The sequence below is a fragment of the Gossypium arboreum genome, chromosome 6 (genome assembly GCF_025698485.1).
Source record: "Gossypium arboreum isolate Shixiya-1 chromosome 6, ASM2569848v2, whole genome shotgun sequence".
Lineage (NCBI taxonomy): Eukaryota > Viridiplantae > Streptophyta > Magnoliopsida > Malvales > Malvaceae > Gossypium > Gossypium arboreum.
Genome location: NC_069075.1, coordinates 14816550 through 14822162, shown reverse-complemented (window position 1 = coordinate 14822162; position 5613 = coordinate 14816550). Strand labels below are relative to the sequence as shown.

The following is a 5613-nucleotide window of genomic DNA, read 5'->3' as shown; positions in this document are numbered from 1 at the left end:
TCTCAAGACTAAAAACAACTGACTTTAGGTTGATTAACCAAAATCTCTTTCTAATTAAAACCCCTATTGTCGCATTAACTCAATCTATGGATTTCCTTATTAGATTTGACTCTAATCCGGCAGATTTATGTGGTCCTATCTCTAGGATTGCATGCAACTCCGCTTAATTATGGGGGATCTACTTTTAAACAGGGACTTTTGCTCCACTAAATAAGCACATCAAAACCTGAATTAATATCTTGGAATTGATAAACCGTATATTCTTACCCCATGTCTAACCCATTTTATGGATAATTTTCCATTAGAATTGGTGAATTCGATGCTCCTAATGCTTTAATTTCATGTTTTACACTTAGGAGAGCATAGGAGAGCGAAAGGAACGAGAAATGGGCCAAAAACGAAGAAAATGGGCCAAAGTACAAAATCAACACGGCCTGGACCTCCTCACACAGGCAGACCACATGGCCGTGTCAATTTGGCAGGCTCGAGCACGGCCTAAAGTAATCGTACACGGGCATGTCACACGGGCGTGTCCCTACCAAGCCCAAGTTGAGTCCAATTCAGAAAAGGCTAATTTTGAGGGCTTTTGGGCATTCCAAAGCCTATAAATACACGCTAGAGAAGGAAGAAAAGGGAAGACGGAGTAGGGGGTAAGGAATTACTCCAAGAAAGCCGATTGATTCATCTTAGAAGCTGGATTCATCATCAAGACTGAAGATCTCTCCTCAATTCCCCTTCAAGAGTTTTGGGTTTTCTTTATGTTTTGTATTCTTTATTATTCTGAGATGTTTTCTTATTTAGTTACGAACTAAATCCCCTAAATACCTAAGGGGAATGAAACCTAAGACGAATCTTGTTATTATTTTCTGAATTGTATGATAAATATTTGACTTGTTCTTAATTATGTGTTCTTAATTCTTGTTTTGATATCCCAGGATACCGATTCAAGATAAGCTCTTATTTAGAGGAGGAATAGACCCTGTTTAAGAGTACATTTGTCATAATTAAGCGGAGTTGATTGTGCACCTAGACATAGGGTGGCAAGATTTTGCCGGATTAGGGTGAAACCTAATAAGGGATAGTAACATAACTTAGGGATCTCTACGAAACAAGTTAAATGAATAAATCATCCAATTCGGAGCCAGAATAACAAGTATAGTCTAGGTGGATTTTTCCTTAGGTATTGTCTTCATTCAATCGATTTTTCTAAAAGCAATTCCCCAATTCCATTCTCTCGTATTCTTAGTTTAGATAATTAGTTAGTTAAAACAAAACCTCTTTATTCTTAGGCTAGATAATAAAAATACAGTCATTACTAGTACTTTTAGTTCCTTTGGGTTCGACAATCCGGTCTTGCTAAAACTATACTACTGATCGATAGGTACACTTGCCTACATCGCGATAGTAGTTAGTTCAAGAACAAGTAATTATAAATATTTAAAACTTATCACGAAATTTCGAGATCAAGTTTTTGGCGCTGCTGCCGGGGAACTAAAATATTAGGAACACTCAATTTTTATTACTTTAGCCATTTATTTTTCGTGCACTTTAATTTATTATTATTATTTATTAATTTACTTTTTCCTTCTCTTGGCAGGTTTTTATAGTTTATGACTAGAAGAAATAAGACAGGACCATTACTTTTTGATGAAGAAATCGATCGTACAGTTCGCAGAAATCAAAGAGAAATAAGGTGAAGCTTAAGATACACAGAAAACGAGCAAGAAGACGATACTCAACCCCTAACTGAAGAGATGGATGAAAATCAAGGCAATCAGCTACCTCTTGCAATTGCAGTTAATCAAAATCCTGCTCCACGCACTATGTATGATTATGCTAAACCTTCTTTAAAAGGAACTGAATCGAGCATAGTTAGACCTGCTGTAGCTACAAATACTTTTGAATTAAAACCTAACACTATTCAAATGATACAGCAATTTGTTCAGTTTGATGGTTTGCAGGATGAGGATCCCAACGCTCATTTAGCCAACTTCTTAGAACTATACGATACATTTAAAATTAATGGTGTCTCTAATGATGAAATTCGTCTTCGATTATTCCCTTTTTCATTAAGGAATAAAGCTAAACAGTGGTTGAACTCGTTACCACGAGGGTCAATTACTACATAGGAACAAATGACCGAAAAATTTCTACTAAAATATTTTTCGCCGGCTAAAATGGCTAAATTAAGTAATGATATCTCTTCTTTTGTGCAGATGGATTTAGAAACACTCTACGATGCATGGGAGAGATACAAGGACCTTTTGAGAAGGAACCCTCACCATGGGTTACCGCTTTGGCTACAGGTTCAAACGTTCCATAATGGCCTGAATCCTTCGACTCGACAAATGGTTGACGCAGCTGCTGGCGGAACCATCAATAATAAAACACCTGAAGTTGCTTATGAGTTTATAGAGGAGATGTCACTGAATAACTATCAGTGGCAAGTCATGAGGACAAAGCCAACGAAAACAGCTGACATTTATAACATCAATTCGGTCACCATGCTCTCTAATCATGTAGAAATCTTAAATAACAAGATTGATGATTTTCTTAGTACTTCACAGGTTCACCCAGTAATGCAATGCGAAGTAAGTGGAGGTGGAACAAGCCATTCGGAATACCAACCCTATGGCCACAACATGGATAACAAGCAATTAAACTACATGGGTAATAATCCTCGACCTTAAAACAATCCATATAGTAACACTTACAATGCAGGTTGGAGGAACCACCTCAATTTCTCATGGAGCGGTTAATGAAATCAAAGACCACCACCACCTCCAGGCTACCAACAACCACCTTACCAACAGGAAAAGAGGTCAAACCTTGAAAAGATGCTCTCAAAGTTTATTTCGGTGTTAGAAACTCATTTCCAGAACACCGAGACAGCACTTAAAAATCAACAAGCCTCGATCCAAGGGCTCAAAACTCAGATAGGTCAGCTTTCCAAACTAATTTCCAAATGACCACAAGGTAGCTTGCCAAGTAATACTGAACCCAACCCAATGGAACAGCTCAACACAATTAATATTCAAGATGAAGAAGGAGTTGTTGAGCCTGAACCAGAACCGAGGCAAGAAACTGTGGTAAGCAAAAGTCAAGGTAAGGTAGATAATAATAAAAACAAAACGGTGAATGTCAGATATAAACATCATGTGCCATACCCCAACGCGACAAGGAAAGACCACTCAGATGAACAATTTGGTAAATTCCTTAAGCTCTTAAAAAAATTACATATTAACTTACCATTTATTGAAGTCCTATCGCAGATGCCAAATGCAATGAAATTTTTAAAGGAATTTTTAGCAAATAAGCGGAAGTTGGACGAGGCGTCACACGTGGAGCTAGACGCAGTTTGCTCAGCTATTCTCTAAAATAGACTACCGAACAGACTAAAAGATCCAGGGAGTTTTACAATTCATTGTTTAATTGGTAGTTTAGATGTTAATAATGCATTAGCTGATTTAGGGTCTAGTATTAACGTCATGTCCTAAAAAATGTTAAGTAATTAGGTTTCAGGAAGCCCAAACAAACTAGGATGAGCATTCAATTAGCATATAAAATTATAAGGTTCCCTAGGGGTATTATTGAAGATGTACGAGTTAAAATCGATAAATTCATATTTCCTGTTGACTTTATTATTCTAGATATAGAGGAAGATAGCAACACTCCTTTAATTCTGGGAATGCCCTTTTTAGCAACTGCTAAAACTATTATTGATGTTAGCACAGGTGAACTCACACTCCGTGTGGGAGACGAAACAATCACCCTTCAAGCTCGCAATTCTGGCAACACATCGGGAATTGAAGGTTAACCCATTCTTCTAGAACTGACAATACGGTACAACCTATTTACAGAAAATGAGTTTGAAGGAAGCACAGGAGTCATTCTCAAGCAATAGCAGAGGACCTGTTCATGAAGATCGAAGATTACAAATCAAAGAACTCGATGAATGGCGGACGCATAAACCAAGAACACCCGACAAACTGAATTTACGACAAAACGAGCTCAATACCTTTCCAAATCAACTTAAGATTGGAGATAAAGTCTTATTAGATGCTGCAGATCCCCACATTGTCGCTACCACACCGAATGCAGAAATCCCTCTTACGGTACTTAGTATCTTTCCATTTGGTACGATCGAGGTAAGGCACCCCAAGTTCGGTACTTTTAAGGTAAACAACACCCGTTTAAAACCTTATTTTGATGAGATTGATGACAGGAATGAGGAGTATAAACTCCTCAAACCACCATGATTATTGAACGGAGAGGTAAGTCAAGATTAGACTATAAATAAGCGCTTCTCGGGAGGCAACCCGAGCACTAACTGTATTAACTTTGAAAATTTAGTCTTCAACATCTAACTTACTAACGGAGCTCTCGAATACAGGTTTTCCATAGAGACACGGCCAAGCACACGTGCGTGCTTATGGCTGTGTGAAAATAGGGCAAGGATTTCCCCAAACACGAGCTACAATAAAACGCTAAGGCCGTGTGACATGGCCTTGGTCTAGCCTACCAAAACAACACAGGCATGCGACACGCCCGTGTGAAAGACCCGTGGTTGAAATTGAGAAACTAGCACGGGCGTGCGACATTCCTGTGTCTAACACCCGTGGTCGAACCTGTCAAATTAACACGGGTGTGGGGCGTGCACATATGAGCGTGGGAGAAACGAATGAAGCTAGACGCGGTCGTACAACACGGCCGTGTGAACCCACACCCCTGAGGTACATGGGCATGGGATGAATTTCAGACGCGCCCAAATAGGAAAACCGCAAAACACATTGGCATAAATTGGGGAACACGGGCATGTGCCATGGCCGTGTGGCCCAAAATCTATAAATACCCTGTATTATTCACTTTCTTCCCCACTCAAAAACCCTAACCGTAGTGGCTGCAAGTTCACACGGTCTCCTTGCCACACCCATGCATCGCTTCCTACTCCATTTTTTATGCTCAATCTCTCTCTCTTAGAGTACCATATCGTCTTCACGAGGAAAGAAAATTGCCATACCTGCCTCGAAGAAAAAGAAGGGAGCGTCATCTTTCGCGGGTTCAACCACGAAAATTCGTCACCATCTCTTGCAGTTCCCCCGAGGGCCCTAGGAAGAGCTTTTCCAAATACTTCGGGCCCGACCCTTAATTGCGAGCCGCTACATTGACTGGGCTGCCGTAGAACAAGTTTAGTTGGCTGATACGATTCAGCCCCTCCTAACCACCGACCCTCAGGAGATGTTCTTTGGGATCATCGAACCAACAAACCTCGAGCTCATGATTGAACTATACTCAACGTTCCATCTTCAGACGTTAATGACAAATTACGATGATCCCAGCACGGTTTAGTTTTGCCTAGACGAGTTAGTCCACCAGCTAAGCGTCCCAGAGTTTGGTGCTACACTAGGCTTATATACGGAGGAGTTCAAGGAGGAAAATGAACTACATGCTCTCACTTGCCACATACATTTTTCTCATTCGAAGTGCTGGCACACTTTGGCCCCTGGTGCAGCCTTCTATAATCCTAGCCGCTCCAAGGAATCAGTTCTCCCACTAGCCCTAAGGTACCTACACGTCATTTTAGCTTACACGATTATAGGGAGGCGAGAGAGC

General features: G+C 40.2%; 1 non-coding gene across 1 annotated transcript; it reads right to left on the bottom strand.

Annotated features, from left to right (window-relative positions):
- Nucleotides 1–2183: 2183 nt before the first annotated feature.
- LOC128294993 (small nucleolar RNA R71) lies at nucleotides 2184–2290 on the bottom strand. Its single transcript, XR_008285300.1, has one exon. It is a non-coding gene; the product is annotated as a small nucleolar RNA R71 (small nucleolar RNA).
- Nucleotides 2291–5613: the final 3323 nt, after the last annotated feature.